General features: G+C 48.7%; 1 long non-coding RNA gene across 1 annotated transcript; it reads left to right on the forward strand.

Moving 5' to 3' along the window:
* Positions 1–5,810: 5,810 nt before the first annotated feature.
* On the forward strand, positions 5,811–6,301 carry LOC133279394 (uncharacterized). The gene is made up of 3 exons (XR_009746878.1): positions 5,811–5,881; positions 5,990–6,022; positions 6,267–6,301. It is a non-coding gene; the product is annotated as an uncharacterized LOC133279394 (long non-coding RNA).
* Positions 6,302–19,370: the final 13,069 nt, after the last annotated feature.

The following is a 19,370-nucleotide window of genomic DNA, read 5'->3' on the forward strand; positions in this document are numbered from 1 at the left end:
CACCAGGCCCAAGGACCCATGGCAATGGATGATCTTAAGGCCCTTTCTATGATGCTGAAGAGCAGGTGTCTGCATCCCACCCCATAGCGTTGGGGCTGGAATTGGAGGATCTTAAGGTCCTTTCCACGATGCTGAGGATCAGGTCCGTCCATCCAGACCCATGGCGGAGGGTCTGGAACTGGAAGATCTTAAGGCCCTTTCCATGATGCTATGATACCCCTGAGGAGCAGGTCCCCCCATCCCACCCCATGGCATTGGAGTTTTAATTGGATGAACTTGAGGCCCTTTCCATGATGCTATGACATCCCTGAGGAGCGGGTCCCTGCATCCCACCCCATGGGGAGCACCACCACTAACCCCCATAGGGCATCCCATGGGATGCACAGACCACGCTGACTCAGTGCTCTGCCTTCCAGCGCTGACGCGGACATCTGGGAGATGTTCCTGACCATATCCAAGACTTCAGAGGCCCTACAAGAGCTGCTGGGGATGCTCCAGGACACCCGGGAAACCTCCATCCCCAACTTGGTTGTGAGTCCCAAAGGGCCCTGATGAATCCCATGAGCCCTGCAGGCTCGGTGGGGTCTCAATGCCTGTGTTTGCCTTAGACCATGGCCTCCGGTGCTGGTGGTGCTGAGGGAGCTGAGGACCCCCAGAACCTGGTGACAGCGGCCGTGCTGCTGGAAAGACTCTTGGAGCTCTCAAAGAAACGTGTCTTGGTGAGCGGGTCATGGCCATGGGGCAGGACACAACCATGGAGAGCCCTCTTGGCTATGGGGCAGGGCATGGGCATGGGGGGCCCTCTTGACCATGGCTCATGGGGAGCCCTCTTGGCCAAGGGGAAAGGCATGGGCATAGGGAACCCTTTGGCCATGGTTCATGGGGAGCCCTCTTGGCCATGGGGCAGGGCATGGCCATAGGGACCCCTCTTGGCCATGACCTTGGTGACCATAGCCTTGGGTCAAGGCTTCCCCAGAAGGAGCCCCCACCTCTTCCTGCAGGCAAGGAAACTGCAGCGACTGCTGCCCCACATGGTGCGCTGGCTCTGGGACGCTGAGGACGAGCTCAGGATAAAGGCCCTGATGATCCTACGGAACGTGATGGGTCGCCTCCCGCGTGAGGAGGCCAGCCCCATTGCCGTGGGGCTGGTGCAGGACCTCTGGCCCCTCTTTGATGGAGTAAGGGCTGCGTGGGACCCCTGCGGTGATTTGGAGCTCGCATGGGGATGGCTCCAGGGCTTCACATCCCATCAGGATCTGCCCAAGTGCCCCCTTTTCCTCCTTCCCTTCAGGGATGCAGCCGGCTCCGCGAGCTCTCCATCCGCCTGTTCCGGGTCCTGCTGCAGTCGGTGCTTGGCGGTGACAGGAGGAGGATGAGGAGAAAAATCTGGGATCTGCTGCTCCCGCTCTTCTTCCACATGAGCGACCAAAGCTGCAGCGTGGCCGAGGTACAAACACCCTTCCCCCCACCTCGGGTATCCCACATTCCCGAGGGTGGGATCATCCCCAAGGTGCCATCTCCCATCCCATCCTGTGCAGGCTTCCTGGGAAGCTCTCCTTGCTGCGGCGACGCTCCTGGGATGGGAAGAGCTTCGGCGCCTATTGGACACGAGGCAGACGTGGAGGGTTGCAGAGTGCTTGGTATGGGTCCTGCATCCGTCCCTATTCCACTTGGAACCCCTTGGACCGCTCTGCTCATTCCACATGCGGATGGGAAAGGGAGCGTTGGGACTGCTCCGGCCAATGGGGGCCTTCCATAGCATCCCATTCCTTCTGCAGCTGGAGCGGAGCAGGAAGAGGGCTCAGGGATACCTGGACCAGAGCCTGCGGTACCTGCAGGATGCTCAGGTCTCCTTGCAAGAGGCAGCCGTCAGGTTCATTGGTGAGTCCCTGCGGTCCCCAACCCGGTTCCCACTGCTGCATCCCTGATGGATCCCGATGGATGCTGATGGATCCCAATGGATCCCTGTGTGCCCAGGACTGGCTGCACGGCCCCTAAGAGGGAAAAGCCCAAGGAAGCTGGAGCAGATCTGCAGAGGTGAGGAGGGAGCAGGGGCTGGGGGGATGCTGGAGGCTACGGAGGGGCTCATCCCGGTCTCTTTGGATCACAGCCCTGGAAGCGCTGCTGGATGAGGATGATCCCGGCCTCCGTTCCCTGACAGCACAGACCCTGCTCATCCTCAGGAAAGCACCGGAGCGGCGGAGCCTGGGATACTGCCTGCGGGTGCTCTCCTGCTGCGGATGCGCAGTTATCGTTTAGGGGAAAGGATGGCGGAGACAAACCTGGACCAAGGGGCTCCGGAGACCAAAGGGCATCGCCTCCGCTGTCCCATTCCCTCCCCTCCATCTCCGATAGCATCCAGGCAGCACGCACTCCAAACCTGACTCCCCGTTATCCCGCAATGAAGTTGCAGTGATTCCTTCTGGGCTTCCCTGCTTCCATGGATCAGCAAAAGGGGTGCCGCTGGGGAAGGAAACGGTGTTCCCAAGGGAATTTGGTCCATTATAGCGCTAAAAGTCACTCATCAGCACTGCAGTCTCCCCCCCCCAGCTTCCATTGAGCGCACCCGGGTACCCCGGTGCAGTCCTCCTTGCTCCGCCTCTTGGTACCGCCCGCTGGACAAAGCCACGCCCCCAAGCGGGCCCAGACAATCAGAGCCGGCCCCATCCGGCTTGGCCACGCCCCTCCTGTGGGTGGTCTCATCGGGCACAAAAGGAGGGAGGGCACCAACCCTACCCAAAATGGGGGACACACCCCCAAAATGGGATCCCAGCACCCCAAAATGGGGCAGACCCCAACACCCAAAATGGCTTGGACCCCCCCAGCCCCTCAAAATGGTTGCGACCCCGCTTTTCTACCCCTCCGTTATGGAACAAACCACTGTGGGGAAGGGGGGGACAGCAGTTTTATTCCTATCAGCATCACAACGGGGGGAGGGATAATTAAATAAGATCATGGGGACATATAAAATAATAGGCACAATGGGGGGGGATTATTTTGGGGAGGGCAATGGGGGGTCACACTGAGGCCCCTCCCCCTCCCCCCCCGTGGAGAAAATGGGTGGAATAAGGTAAGACTTGGGGTTGGAAAGGCACCATTTATACAAATATAGTGATTTATAAAGGGGGGGGGAAGGGGGGGGTTAAACCCATTGATTTCCACTAGGAAATAATTTAGGGGGAGAAAGTGCTGGAAGAGCCTAATTATTAATTGGCATATTATTATGATTATTAAGGATTTGGCCTCAAAATGAGGGGCTGGGAGGGGCTCCTGCAACCCCTTACTGTCTTGAATGATATCGTCCCATTCTGCCCACCCCCTCCCCAGGGATATGGGGGAGACAAAGGAGATGTATGGGGGTGGGCGGGAGACCTATAAGGAAGCCTCAGCCCTATAGAAGACCTCAGCCCCATAGAGAAAGCTTGAACCCCCTAGCGAAAGCTCAGCCTATAGGGAACGCCTGAATCCCATAGGGAAGCCCCCAGCCCCATAGAGATGGATATTCTCAGTCCCCTGTAGAGGTTTGTGGCCCCATAAGAGCTGGTCCTCAGCCCCATAGAGATACTCTACCCCCTTATAGCCCTCTGCCCTATAGGGAAGGTGCTCAGTGCCATATGGATGCATATATGGTCCCATAGAGTTGCATTTGATCCCATACAGAGGCCCCATGTCATATATGGAAACCCATGGCCCCATATGGAAGCTCATGGCCCCATGTGGAAGCCCTCAACCCAACGCAGATGCTCGTGGTCCCATCTGGAGGCCCCATGTCACATATGAAGTTCATAGTCCCATACGGAGGCCCTTGCTCCTATATGCTCATATAGAGGGCCATAGCTACATATGGAGTTCCTCAGCCCTAAGCCCTAGATGGATGCTTGTGGTCCCATATGGAGGTCCCATGTTGTATATGGATACTCCTAGCCCCATATGGATGCTCCTAGCCTCATATAGAGGCCCTCAATCCCATATGGATGCTTGTGGTCTCATATGGAGGCCCCTGGTCTGATACGGATGCTGCTGGTCCCATGTTGTATATGGTTGCTGCTCGTAGGACCATATAGAGTCCCTCAGCCCCATATAGAGGCCCTCAGCCCTAGATGGATGCGGGTGGTCCCGTGTGGAAGCCCCATGTCCTATATGGGCGTTCTTAACTCCGTAAGGATGCTCCTAACCCCATGCGGATACCCTTTGTCCCATACAGACCCCTTCAGCCCCATATGGTGGTCCATAGGAGGACACAGCATCCCCTATACGAGTCCCACGAAGCATCTCCTGTGGCTCCATCCACTCCAGGAACTGGAGATGTCAAGTGTCCCTTATGGAATCCCAGTGCCTCCCTATGGAATCACAGTGCTCCCTATGGAATCCCAGTGTCCAAGGTGGGGGGGAACCTGTGTTCTATGTGGGGGTCACAGCTCCTATTTGTCCACAGTACCAGAGAAGATCCAAGATGCTTAGTGTCCCTTACGGAACCGCAGCGTCCCCATATGGAATCACAGCATTCCCTATGGAATCCTGACATTCCAATGAGGGTCACAGCTCCTCTTTGTCAACGGTGCCAGAGAAGACACAAGATCCTCAGTGTCCCTTATGGAACTGCAGCTTCTCCCTATGGAATGGCGCATTCCCTATGGAATGACTGTGTTCCCTATGGAATGCCATTGGCCTTGGGGGGGGGATCACAGCTCCTCCGATGGGATACAGGGTCAGACCCCCAAAACAGACCCCAAATGGCTCCAAAACAGCCCAAAACCACCACCAAAACACCACAAAACCATCTCAAAAGCACCCCAAAAAACCCCAACACCACCTTCTCTTGATTCTCCTATGGGATACACGGTCAGAGGCCCAAAACATACCATAAACACCCCAAAAACACACTAAAACACCCCAAAACAAACTTATCCTTCTTCTCCTACAGGATACAGGTTCAGAAGCCAAAACAACTCCAAAACCGCCCAAAACATCCAAAAAACACCCCCAAACTGAGACAAAGGGGGGGCACAAAGTGGAATATAGAAATCTTTAGAATCACTTTTAAGTAATGTTAAGTTTGATGGTTTTGTACCAGTAGCAATGGAAAATTACTGAGGTGCGTGACACAGAGAGAAAAAGATCCCATAGAGTGCAGCTGGAGAACACACTGAGAATTCTCACAAGAGAAATCCTTACAGCTGTGACACAGTTTAAGAAAAACAGTCCAGAAGAACAGGACACAGGATAAGGAGTATCTGGAACCGCAGGAGCCCAGGATGGGCTGCAGTTAAACCACCTGAGCAGTGGGAGGATGGGAGGATTGCTCTGTCTCTGGTGCTAACGAACCAATTAAGCTGGTGTGAGCATCTACTGCGCGTGCTTCAAAGGCTGCCAGCAGTGATGAAGATCGTTGGAGGAAGCAAACGACCCCCAGAGACCACCCCCACAGTTCTGTCCGCATGCGGGGAACTCTCTGGAAAAGGATGTTCATGGAGAGCCGTTATGGCTCCGGCCAGGAGGGGACTACAACTCCCATCATGCCACGCGGCACCCAGAGAGCCCCGTCATGGCGTCGCCCAGCCTGGACTACAACTCCCATGATGCAGTGCGACACCCATACAGCACCATTAAGGCGCCGCCCGGCTTGGACTACAACTCCCGTCGTGCCGCGCGGCGCTCCCAGCGCGCCAATTTCGCCCATCATGGCGGAGCTGGAGCTCCCCTCCGATCCCGACCTGCGCAGGTTGGAGCCCGCGGGACCCCCCAGTGGGGGCTTTTGGGGTCCTGGGGGGGTTGGGGTGCTCCTGACCCCCTCTCTTTGTCTCCCCCCCACCTCCAGGCTGTGCACGGGGCCCTGTGCCCCCATCCGGGAGTACATCATGGGCCACGTGCGGCACCCGCGGTGAGGGGGGCACCCCAACATCTGGGGGGGAGGAACTGCAACATCTGGAGGGACCCCAAACCTCGGATCGGTCCCTAAAATACATGGGGGGGGGGTGTGTTCCTGTAGGAATGTGAAGAAGATCAAAGGGAACCTGCTGTGGTATCCGCTGCACCCCAAAGGGGGGGGGGACACCCAAGCTCATTGGGGAGCCTCCAAAAGCCCTCAGGACCCCCCCAAAACCCTTTGCCTGTTAGGACACCCCCAAAATTCCATTGGGATCCCAACAACTCCCCAGCACCCCCCAATTCGCCCAGGAATCCCCAGTTCCCTCCCATGATCCGCCCCGACCACCCCAACCCTTCCTTTAACCCCCCCCAGGTTTCCTCCTTAACTCGGGGCTCAGGTACCAGCACCTCAAGGAGATTCAGGTTTGGGGGGCGGGGTGGGGAGCGTTAGAGGGTTTTGGGGGGGCTCTGTGGGGTTTTGGGGGATCCCACAGGGACCAAAACACACCTCTGCACCCCAAAACCATCCCCCCTGCATCCAAAGACACCCCGTCTGCACTCCAAAACCATCCCCCCTGCACCTCAAAACAACCCCCTGCATCCCAAAACGCCACCCCCGCACCCCAAAACCATGCCCCTGCACACCAAAACACAACCCCTGCACCCTAAAACCACCCCCATGCATCCCAGAAGCCCCACGGCACCCCAAAACCTCCCCCCTGCACCCCAAAACAACCCCCTGCACCCCAAAAGCACCCACTGTGCACCCGAAATCTACCCCCACTGCACCCCAAAACAACCCCCTGCACCCCAAAAGCACCCACTGTGCACCCCAAAACAACCCCCCTCTGCACCCCAAAACCACCCTATGGATTCCCCCATGCACCCAAAACCCTCTCAAGGACCCCCCCCCGAATACATCCTCCCCACTCCTGAACCCCAGAACCCTTTAGGGACCCCCTCTATACTTTAAACCCCCCTGGGTTTCCTTCTGAAGTGGGTGCTGGGCTTATAGGGGTCCTTAAAGCCCCCCCCCAACTCTCCCTAAACCCAGTACTGACACCTTTCGGAGTGCCCCCCCCCAACCTCCATGGTCCCTGCAGCCCTTTTGTGGTCCCCAAAATGGGATCTGGACCCCTTTGGGCCCCCCAAACTCCCCTCAACGTTTGGCTTTGGGGCCCCCCTTGCAACCAGGTTGATGCTGGAGGCCACGGGGCTCTCAGGGGCTCGGGGGGCCCAGATCCAGCAGGGCCCAGAGCTACGGGGCAGCCCCATGGACTCCCCAGAAACTGCCCTGGGGCTACTGAGGAGGCAGCTGCAGGAGGGGAAGCAGCGGCTGGTGCGTGCCAACGGGGGAATATGGGGATTTGGGGGGGTCCTGATGGGCTTTGGGGGGGTCTGGGAAGTGGAATTTGATGGTTATGGGGAGGAGTTGGGGTCCCTAAAGGGCCCCAGGGCCACTTTTTGGGAGGGATGAGGGATATGTGGGGATCCTGGAGGGGGATTTTGGGTCTATAGGGGATGACATGGGGGAGTTTGGGGCTTTAGGGGGAATTTTGGGGGTGCTGGGAGGGGGATCTGGGGGTTATGGATGGGTTTGGTGTTAAGGGAGAGGCTTGTGGGGAAATATGGGGCGATATTTAAGGTGTTTGGGGGTCTTGGGGGGTATTTGGGTCCCTCCCATGGCTTTGGGGTCCCTCATTTCCTTGTGTCCCCCCCTCCATCCCTTCCAGTCCCGTCGCTGGATCCAGCTCCGGGCTCTGGGCGCATCCAATGGGAAGCTCCAGGCGCAGCTGCGCCCCCTGCAGGCCCAGGTGAGCAAAGACGGGGAGATAGAGGGAGGGGCGGGGGGGGGGGGCGTGTCCTCACCCCTTTGGCCACGCCCCTTTCAGGGCGGGGGCTGCTGGAAGCGCTGAGCATGCTGGACTAAAAGGACACAAATTAAGTAGGCCCCACATTAATAACATGTAAATAAGGAAGTAACGTGTAAATAAGGTCAGCCCTACATGAAGTGCGTGTGGATAAAGCAGGTCCTACGCTAATTGCATGTAAATAAGGGGGGGGTAACGATGGTGGGATGAGAAATGGGGAGGGATGGAGAGAGAGGGGGAGAAATGGCAGGAATGTGGGGAATGGGGGTGGGAAAAAGGGGGAGGGGGAGTGGGGGGCATAAGGGGGGGAGGGGAGAAAATGGGTATGCGGTGGGGGAGGGGAAGAGGGGACAAATGAGGGGGAGGGGCGAGGAAAGGCCCCATATTCAGCCCCAGGGGCCGTAGCCTGGCAACGCGCAGGAAGCGGTACGCGGAGACCCCGTTGCTAGGCAACAGAGGCAACAAACCCGGAAGTGCAGAGAGCATCGCGGAACGGGGATGGGGAAAGGCCGAAACACGTGGGGGAGAGGGGGCCTCGATTTCCTGTGAAATCTTCATTTATTGGTTAAGTTTCCTTTTTATACATTCTTCAGGTGACCCCTCCCGCCTCCCCTCCCCCCCTCCCCTGCGCTATTTACATCGGTGTCAATAAGGCTTCGGATAGACCCCCCCCCATCCCCCCCTTTATCCTCCCCTCTCCCATCCGGGGTATAAAGAGGGGGGGAGGTGCCACCCCCCAACACCCCCGGGTGGGGGATGGGAGGTTGTGTCCATTGGGTACCCTCCCCCACACCCCTCGTTTTGGGGTGCTGGGGGGGAGGTGAGGCCCATCGCCCCCCTCCCCCACAGGCAGCTCATCAACAGGCACTTAATGATCCCCCCCCACCTTCCCCACCCCCGTTTTTGGTTACATGAAGCCCCGAGGGAGGGGAGGGCTCTCCTCTGCACCGGTTACTGCAGGGCTCTCCCTCCTTAAAGAGCCCACGCTCACCGTGGGGGCCCCGTCACAATGGGCAAATCCACAGCGACCGCCACGGCTTTGGGATGGCGGCAGCATCGTGCCCATGGCCACTGGGCACCCAGGGGTGCTCCGGGAGTGGCTGCGGGGGGACCAGCCTCTGCCCAGCCGGCTCGGGGAGGTCCTTCACGGGCTGCTCTTCCTCAGTGCCTTTGGTCCGGAGGTGGAGCATGCGAGGGGTCACAGCTCAACGTGGGCCATGGAACAAGGCGTCACGGCCACCTACGAGGAGTGGAGAGGGACGGACATTGGCACAGCAGAGAATCATGGAATCCCAGAGTGGGCTGGAAGGGACCTTAAAGCTCACCCAGCTCCAGCCCCCAAAGGCACGGGCAGGGACACCTTCCACTAGAGCAGCTTGCTCCACGGCCCTGTGTCTCTGTGCACTCCCAGGGCATCCTGGGGATACCCCTAGAGAATCCCAGAGAATGCCTGCAGCACCTCCAGAGCACCCCATGGACCCAGTCAGAGCTCATGCGTCACAATGACCTTGGGGACATGGAGACCACAGGGGTGGCTGATTCTGGAACTCCCCGTGTTCAGGTGTGTGAGGTCACAGAACCCCACGGAACCCTCCAGCAGAGGCACCGGGAGACGACAGCTGCCCCACGGAACACAAGCTACCGGTGGAGGAGGCAAGAGCAGCTCCTCTGGTGGTTCCCGTCTTGGTGTCTCGGAGCCGGTGCCGCCTGTGGACACAGGAGCGTGGAAGGAGGTGGGTGGCGATGGCGATCTTGGGGTGCTGTAGGAGTTGCCAGAACACCTCAAGAGACTTCCCCAGAGTGGCTGCTTTGGACTCGGTGTGTGAGTTGGGCTGGCTGAGCCGGCAGCGGAGCGCTGCGGCTGCCGAGGGATGATCCTGGGATCTGCCCTCATTTCTTGTGGGGAGAGCAAGGGCCTGTGGGGATGGGCCAAGGGGGAACGATTTTAACGTGACAGAGAGGGGAGATTGAGATGAGATCTTAGAAGTTGTTCCCTGTGAGGGTGGTGGGGCAGTGGCACAGGGTGCCCAGAGACGCTGTGGCTGCCCCATGGCTGGGAGTGTTCAAGACAGAGCTGAAAATACCCTGACTCTTTCCTTGGTACATGATTGAGTTGCAGGTTTTATTCCATTTTTGGCTAAATCTGAACTATTTATGGAAGTTTCTAGCCTATTTAAGCTTTTCCTAGCTATTTCTTAACTGGTTTAGGCTGTTTCGAACCCTTTTTTCCCCAATTCTAAAACTTTTTGAACCATTTTGACCTTTTCCAAAATTTTTGTCCATTTCTTACTAATTTCTTGCCATTTCTAACCAATTTTTGCTCTTTCCTGACTCAGTTTGAGCCATTTTTGGCCATTCCTAATCCAGTGTTGCCAATTTCTAACCCATTTTAAGTCTGGCTATTTCTAAAACAAATATGGCCATTTCTGTCCTAATTTTGGTCATTTCTTACCAGTTTTAAGCTTTTTTTTTGGCTATTTCTTGTCCATTCTTGCCTGCTTGTCCCCTGTTTGAAGCATTTTTTACCTCTTCTAAACAATTGATGACCGTTTCTATCTTATTTTTGCACATGTCTTACCAGTTTTAAGCCATTTTGGGCAATTCCTAAAGAATTCATGGCCATTTCTAGCCTGGTTTCAGCTTTTCTTAGCTATTTCTTAACTGGCTTGAGCTATTTCTAACCTTTTTTTTTGCCCAGTTCTAACTCTTTTTAAGCCATTATGCCCATTTCCAAACTGTTCTTGTCCTGTACTTACCAATTTCTTTCTAACCCTTTTTTTGGCCTTCCCTAACTTGGTTTAACCCATTTTTGGCCCTTTCTGACCCACTTTAAGTTTTTTTTGGCTATTTCTAAACAATGGCTGGTCATTCTCACCTTTTTTTTGCCCATTTCTTACCTGGTTTATGCCATTTTTGGCTAATGCTTCACTTTTTTTATGGGCATTTCTAGCCTGGTTTAAGCTTTTCTTAGCTCTATCTAAACTGGCTTGAGCTATTTCTAACCCTTTTTGGCCAATTCTAACTCTTTTTAAGTCATTTTGGCCATTCCCAATCCATTTCTGTCCAGTTCTTACCAATTTTTTTCTGTTCCTAACTCAGTTTCTGCCCTTTCCTGACTTGGTTTAAACCATTTCTGGCCCTTTCTAACCCATTTTAAGTCTGTTTTGGCTATTTCTAAACAATTGCTGGTCATTCTTATTTTTGCCAATATCTTACCAGTTTTATGCCATTTTTGACTAAGTCTGAACAGTTTCTTGCCATTTCTAGTTTGGTTTAAGCTTTTCGTAGCTATTTCTAAACTGGTTTAGACTATTTCTAACCCTTTTTTGCCCACTTCTATCTCTTTTTAAGTGGTTTTGGCCATTTCCAAACCATTTCTGTCCATTTCTTACTAATTTCCTGTCATTTCTAACCTGTTTTTGCCCTTTCCTCACTTGGTTTAAACCATTTTTGGCTTTTTCTAACCCACTTTAAATCTTTTTTTTTTTTGCTATTTCTAAACAATTGCTGGTCATTCTTATTTTTGCCAATTTCTTACCAGTTTTATGCCATTTTTGACTAAGTCTGAACAGTTTCTTGCCATTTCTAGTTTGGTTTAAGCTTTTCGTAGCTATTTCTAAACTGGTTTAGACTATTTCTAACCCTTTTTTGCCCACTTCTATCTCTTTTTAAGTGGTTTTGGCCATTTCCAAACCATTTCTGTCCATTTCTTACTAATTTCCTGTCATTTCTAACCTGTTTTTGCCCTTTCCTCACTTGGTTTAAACCATTTTTGGCTTTTTCTAACCCACTTTAAATCTTTTTTTTTTTTGCTATTTCTAAACAATTGCTGGTCATTCTTATTTTTGCCAATTTCTTACCAGTTTTATGCCATTTTTGACTAAGTCTGAACAGTTTCTTGCCATTTCTAGTTTGGTTTAAGCTTTTCGTAGCTATTTCTAAACTGGTTTAGACTATTTCTAACCCTTTTTTGCCCACTTCTATCTCTTTTTAAGTGGTTTTGGCCATTTCCAAACCATTTCTGTCCATTTCTTACTAATTTCCTGTCATTTCTAACCTGTTTTTGCCCTTTCCTCACTTGGTTTAAACCATTTTTGGCTTTTTCTAACCCACTTTAAATCTTTTTTTTTTTTTGCTATTTCTAAGCAACTGCTGGTCATTCTTATTTTTGGCCATTTCTTGCAGGTTTTTTTCCATTTTTGGCTAAATCTGAATTATTTATGGAAGTTTCTAGCCTGGTTTAAGCTTTTCTTACCTATTTTTAAACCGGCTTGAGCTATTTCTAACCCTTTTTTTGTGCAGTACTGATTCTTTTTAAGCCATTTTGGCCATTCCCAAACCCTTTCTGTCCAGTTCTTACCAATTTCTTTTTCTAACCTGGTTTTGCCATTTCCTGACTTGGTTTAAACCATTTTGGCTTTTTCTAACTCATTTTAATTCTTTTTTGGTTATTTCTAAACAATTGCTGGTCATTCTTATCTATTTTTTCCTATTTCTTAGTAATTTTATGCATTGTTGACTAAGTCTGAACTGTTTCTTGCCATTTCCAGCCTGGTTTAACCTTTTCGTAGCTATTTCTAAACTGGCTTGAGCTATTTCTAACCCTTTTTTGTGCAATTCTAACTCTTCTTAAGTCATTTTGGCCATTTCCAAACCATTTTTGTCCTGTTCTTACCAATGGATTTCTGTTTCTAACCCAATTTTGCCCTTTCCTCACTTAGTTTAAACCATTTTTGGCTCTTTCTAACACATTTTAAGTCTCTTTTGGCTATTTCTAAACAATTGCAGGTCATTCTTGTCTTATTTTTGCCCATTTCTTGCAGGTTTTATTCCATTTTTGGCTAAATCTGAACTATTTATGGAAGTTTCTAGAGTGGTTTAAACTTTTCTTACCTATTTCTGAACTGGCTTGAGCTATATCTATCCCTTTTTTTGGGCAATACTGACTCTTTTTAAGCCATTTCGGCCATTCCAAGACCATTTCTCAACATTTCTTACCAATTTATTTCTATTTCTAACCCGTTTTTGCCCTTTCCTGACTTGGTTTAAACCATTTTTGGCTTTTTCTAACCCACTTTAAATCTTTTTTTTTTTGGCTATTTCTAAGCAATTGCTGGTCGTTCTTATCTATTTTTGCTCATTTCTTGCAGGTTTTATTCCATTTTTGGCTAAATCTGAACTATTTATGGAAGTTTCTAGCCTGGTTTAAGCTTTTCTTACCTATTTTTAAACTGGCTTGAGCTATTTCTAACCCTTTTTTTGTGCAGTACTGATTCTTTTTAAGCCATTTTGGCCATTCCCAAACCCTTTCTGTCCAGTTCTTACCAATTTCTTTCTATTTCTAACCTGGGTTTCCCCTTTCCTGACTTGGTTTAAACCATTTTTGGCCCTTTCTAACTCATTTTAATTCTTTCTTTTGCTATTTCTAAAGAATTGCTGGACATTCTTATCTATTTTTGCCTATTTCTTAGTAATTTTATGCATTGTTGACTAAGTCTGAACAGTTTCTTGCCATTTCTAGTTTGGTTTAACCTTTTCCTAGCTATTTCTAAACATGCGTGAGCTATTTCTAACCCTTTTTTGTGCAATTCTAACTCTTCTTAAGTCATTTTGGCCATTTCCAAACCATTTTTGTCCTGTTCTTACCAATTGATTTCTGTTTCTAAAACATTTTTACCCTTTTCTAACCTGGTTTAAACCATTTTTGGCTCTTTCTGACCCTGTTTTTTTTGGCTATTTCTAAGCAATTGCAGGTCATTCTTGTCTTATTTTTGGCCATTTCTTGCAGGTTTTATTCCATTTTTGGCTAAATCTGAACTATTTATGGAAATTTCTAGATTGGTTTAAGGTTTTCTTACCTATTTCTAAACTGGCTTGAGCTATTTCTAGCCCTTTCTTGCCCAATTCCAACTCTTCTTAAGTCATTTTGGCCATTTCCGAACCACTTTTGTCCATTTCTTACTAATTTCCTGTCATTTCTAACCCATTTTTGCCCTTTCCTCACTTGGCTTAAACCATTTTTGGCCCTTTCTAAACCATTGTAAGTCTTTTTTGACTATTTCTAAACAATTGCTGGTCATTCTTATTTTTGCCCATTTTTTCTTGCAGGTTTTATTCCATTTTTGGCTAAATGTGAACTATTTATGGAAGTTTCTAGCCTGGTTTAAGCTTGTCCTACCTATTTCTAAACTGGCTTGAGCTATTTCTGACCCTTTTTTGGTGCAATACTGACTCTTTTTAAGCCATTTTGCCCAATCCCAAACCATTTTTCTCCATTTCTTACAAATTTCTATTTCTAACCCGTTTTGGCCCTTTCCTGACTTGGTTTAAACCATTTTTGCTTCTTTATAACCCATTTTAAATCTTTTTTTGGCTATTTCTAAACAATTGCTGGTCATTCTTATCTTATTTTTGCCTATTTCTTAGTAATTTTATGCATTGTTGACTATGTCTGAACTGTTTCTTGCCATTTTCAGCCTGGTTTAACCTTTTCCTAGCTATTTCTAAACTGGCTTGAGCTATTTCTTTCTGACCCTTTAAAGGGTTTTTTTTGCTCTTTCTAAACAATTTTTTTGCCCATTTCTTGCCCATTTGAAGCCATTTTTGGCAATTTCTGAACTATTTATGGAAGTTTCTAGCCTGGTTTAAGCTTTTCTTACCTATTTCTGAACTTTCATGAGCTATATCTAATCCTTTTTTTTGCGCAATACTGACTCTTTTTAAGCAGTTTTGGCCATTCCCAAACCCTTTCTGTCCAGTTCTTACCAATTTCTTTCTATTTCTAACCTTATTTTGCCCTTTCCTCACTTGATTTAAACCATTTTTGGCCCTTTCTAACCCATTTTAAGTCTTTTTTGGCTCTTTCTAAACAATTGCTGGTCATTCTTATCTTATTTTTGCCTATTTCTTGCCCATTTGAAGCCATTTTTGGCAATTTCTGAACTATTTATGGAAGTTTCTAACCTGGTTTGAGCTTTTCTTACTTATTTCTAAACTGGCTTGAGCTATATCTAACCCTTTTTTTTGTGCAATGCTGACTCTTTTTAAGACATTTTGGCCATTTTCAAACCATTTTTCAACATTTCTTACCAATTTATTTCTGTTTCTAACCCGTTTTGGCCCTTTCCCTACTTGGTTTAACCCATTTTTGCTTCTTTATAACCCATTTTAAATCTTTTTTTGGCTATTTGTAAGCAATTGCTGGTCATTCTTGTCTTATTTTTGGCCATTTCTTGCAGGTTTTCTTCCATTTTTGTCAATTTCTGAACTATTTATGGAAGTTTCTAGCCTGGGTTAAGCTTTTCTTCCCTATTTCTAAACTGGCTTGAGCTATTTCTAACCCTTTTTTTGTGGAATACTGACTCTTTTTAAGCCATTTTGGCCATTCCCAAACCCTTTCTGTCCAGGTCTTACCAATTTCTTTCTATTTCTAACCTGGTTTTGCCCTTTCCTCACATAGTTTAAACCATTTTTGGCCCTTTCTAACCCATTTTAAGTCTTTTTTGGCTATTTCTAAACAATTGCTGGTCATTCTTATCTTATTTTTGCCAATGTCTTACCAGTTTTATGCCATTTTTGACTAAGTCTGAACAGTGTCTTGCCATTTCTAGTTTGGTTTAAGCTTTTCGTAGCTATTTCTAAACTGGTTTAGACTATTTCTAACCCTTTTTTGCCCACTTCTATCTCTTCTTAAGTCGTTTTGGCCATTTCCAAACCATTTTTGTCCATTTCCTACTAATTTCCTGTCATTTCTAACCCATTTTTGCCCTTTCCTCACTTGGTTTAAACCATTTTTGGCTTTTTCTAACCCATTTTAAATCTTTTTTGTGGCTATTTCTAAGCAACTGCTGGTCATTCTTGTCTTATTTTTGGCCATTTCTTGCAGGTTTTATTCCATTTTTGGCTAACTCTGAATTATTTATGGAAGTTTCTAGCCTGGTTTAAGCTTTTCTTACCTATTTCTAAACTGGCTTGGGCTATATCTAACCCTTTTTTGCGCAATACTGACTCTTTTTAAGCCATTTTGGCCATTCCCAAACTCTTTCTGTACAGTTCTTACCAATTTCTTTTCTGTTCGTAACTCAGTTTTTGCCCCTGTCTGACTTGGTTTAAACCATTTTTGGCCCTTTCTAAACCATTTTAAGTCTTTTTTGGCTATTTCTAAGCAATTGCTGGTCATTCTTATGTTATTTTTGCCCATTTCTTGCCAGTTTTAAGCCATTTTATGTCAATTTATGAACTATTTATGGAAGTTTCTAGCCTGGTTTAAGCTTTTCTTAGCTATTTCTAAACTGGCTTGAGCTATTTCTAACCCTTTTTTCTGCGCAATACTGACTTTTTAAGCCATTTTGGCCATTCCCAAACCCTTTCTGTCCAGGTCTTACCAATTTCTTTCCATTTCTAACCTGGTTTTGCCCTTTCCTGACTTGGTTTAAACCATTTTTGGCCCTTTCTAACCCATTTTAAGTCTTTTTTGGCTATTTCTAAACAATTGCTGGTCGTTCTTATTTTTGCCAATTTCTTACCATTTTTATGAATTTTTGACTAAGTCTGAACAGTGTCTTGCCATTTCTAGTTTGGTTTAATCTTTTCGTAGCTATTTCTAAACTGGTTTAGACTAGTTCTAACCTATTTTTGCCATTTGTGAAAAGAAAAGGTGCTCAGTTGATTTTGGGTGGTTGTTTATTCATATCTCCTTTAATATTTCAAAACCAGCCATAAGGAGCTGACAGATTACACGCTTTATGAAATACCAAAGTAATTATTTAGACTTTCATGCTTCTTTGTGCAGATGTGAAAGAATAAATACCCATAAAGTCTCAGAAGTGACAATTATCCTGGGCTGAGTCGTGGTAGCGATGTGGTTTTCTCCCCTGACCTGTCCCAGATAACTGGAACTATAGATGCTTGTCACTCCAGGCAATGTATTGTTCCCTCTGGTTTGTGCTCTGTGGAGAGATGAGGTTATTGTGCAGCCCTGAAACTCTTGGGCTTCAACCTTTGGGGTCCCACTCAACCTGACATGAGATTCAAACAGCTTGTTTCTTAACATGCCCTGGAGAATGTTACTAAATCACAGAATCACGCAGTGCTTTGGGTTAGAAGGGACTTTAAAGCTCACCTAGTTCCACCCCACCTACCTTCCACTAGCCCAGGCTGCTTGAAGCTGGTTGCTGTGTTAGTAGAACAAGTCCACCTGGTTCCTGGTGTGGTGTTTTATTTATTTATTTAAGTATATTTTCTGTCTTAAATCTAAAACTGAAAGGTCAGAGTCCGATGGGAAGCGGGGTAAAAAGCAGAATTACAGGAATGCAGGAATTAACGTGTGGACACTTGTGTCATTTTTAAGCTCAGCAGGTCTGTGGCTGAACTGTGCCACAGCGTTTAAACTGTGATGCTTGGATCTAAATGGTTGTAATTCCTTGTCTTGAAACGGGGAGAATGTGAGGTCGAGGAAGGAGGTGTTGGAATGAGCTTGACTCAAGAGAACGCTGGGAGGAAGGAGGAGGGTGGGAAGTGAGAGATGATAACCCCAGCTCTGAGAGAAGCGCTCACAAATCAAGGTGAGGTTCTGCAAAGAGCAGATGGTGGCCCAGGCTTTGAAGTCTTAGCGGTGGCCTTTTAGCAAGCCAAGTGAGAGACGGTGTTCTTTGTTAGAGGTGCTGCTGTGGACCCTCAGTCATGGCAGGCTCTGAGCAGGGGCAGGAGAGGGCTTAGGCAGGGGCCGTTGGTACCTGCTCATTTCAGGGAGGAACCTGCAGCTGGGTAATACACCCGAGTGTGATGCACTCTGAGTGTGGTGAGTGTATCAGAGTTCAAAGGGTTTCATGTAGCTGCTAAGCAGCTTGGGAGATGTTATGGTTTAAACCCAGTCAGGCAACTTGTTCACTCACTCCCAGTGAGTGGTGCCGAGCTGACAACAGTTGAGGGCCGTGTCCCCCCCCCCACCGGGGCTCTCCCCTTCCCCGCTCCCGGAGGAATGGGGAGGAGGATCGAAAGGGTGCAACTCGTACGGGTTGAGACAAGAGCAGTCCAGCAACCGATGTACAACACAAATCACCACCGTTACTATCAACTACAACAACGATAAGGGAAAATAACAAGGGAAGAGAATACGATACCACCGGCCAAGAAACGAGTTCCACCCGGAAGCCTGTGTCCTTCCTGGTGACTCCCAGTTACCCCCCACCCCGGCCATGACGTGCTGTGGTATGGAATACCTCCCTGGCTAGCCCGGGTCAGGCGCCCCGTCCTTGCTTCCTCACAGCTTCCCCTCCTCCCTGGCAGAGCATGAGCCTCACAAAGTCCTTGGTCAGGGTAAACATCACTTAGCAACAACCGAAAACATCGGCTTCACCAACACTGTTCCCAGGCTGGAAGTCAAAACACAGCACTGCACCAGCTACCACAAAGGAAAAAACATGACTGCTACTGCTGAACCCAGGACATTATCCACCCCTTATTCCATACCATTCACGTCGTGCTCAGATCCCACATGTTCAATACACCATCGCTCTCCCACGTATCTACATCCATATACATACAGACCAAGAGGAAAAGATCATTTTCTTAGTGCATGGACCAATCCCTATAATGCTGCCGAGTCCATTCGGTCCATGATGTTCAAAGTTCATTCTGTGTTGGGATGAGATGGCTGGAGGGAAGTCAGGGCCAGTCGCTGGTGACCTGGAGACATCTAGTTGATGGGCTATAAAAGCATTACACAGCAGGCAACAGCATACAATTGTGTTCACTGGCTGTTTTCCCCTAAAATCAAATCCCCTTGAGGTATACATCGGACTTCCCCATCTTCCCGCATTACCCACCAAGTATATCCAGGTCCCTGAGCAAAAGCAATCCCACGAGTGGGTTTGCCTTTACCTGAATCAGGAATAACCCAGACTGTCTTCCCCAGCAAATTCTTCATATGCACCACGGGAACTTTGTCCCCCTCTACAATATGTAAAAGTTCTGACTGGGCTGGGCCAGCCCTGTTGGCAGATCCTCTGGTGTTGACCAACCAGGTGGCCTTTGGTAAATGTGTATCCCAATGCTTGAAAGTTCCCCCACCCATCGCTCTCAGTGTAGTTTTTAACAGCCCATTGTACCGTTCGATTTTCCCAGAGGCTGGTGCATGGTAGGGGATGTGATATACCCACTCAATGCCATGCTCTTTGGCCCAAATATCTATAAGGTTATTCCGGAAATGAGTCCCATTGTCTGACTCAATTCTCTCTGGGGTGCCGTGTCGCCACAAAATCTGTTTCTCAAGGCCCAGGATGGTGTTCCGGGCAGTGGCATGGGGCACAGCGTATGTTTCCAGCCACCCAGTGGTTGCTTCCACCATGGTAAGCACATGGCGCTTGCCTTGGCGGGTTGGTGGCAGTGTGATATAGTCAATCTGCCAGGCCTCCCCATATTTATACTTCAACCATCGTCCTCCATACCAAAGAGGCTTTAACCGCTTGGCTTGTTTAATTGCAGCACATGTTTCACACTCATGAATAACCTGGGCAATAGTGTCCATTGTTAAGTCCACCCCTTGGTCACGGGCCCATCTATATGTTGCATCTCTGCCCTGATGGCCTGAAGTGTCATGGGCCCACCGGGCCAGAAATAATTCACCTTTAT

This window comes from Pezoporus flaviventris, unplaced genomic scaffold, assembly GCF_033815535.1.
Source record: "Pezoporus flaviventris isolate CSIRO_AGI_PZ_B2104156 unplaced genomic scaffold, CSIRO_AGI_Pfla_v1 ptg000074l, whole genome shotgun sequence".
Lineage (NCBI taxonomy): Eukaryota > Metazoa > Chordata > Aves > Psittaciformes > Psittacidae > Pezoporus > Pezoporus flaviventris.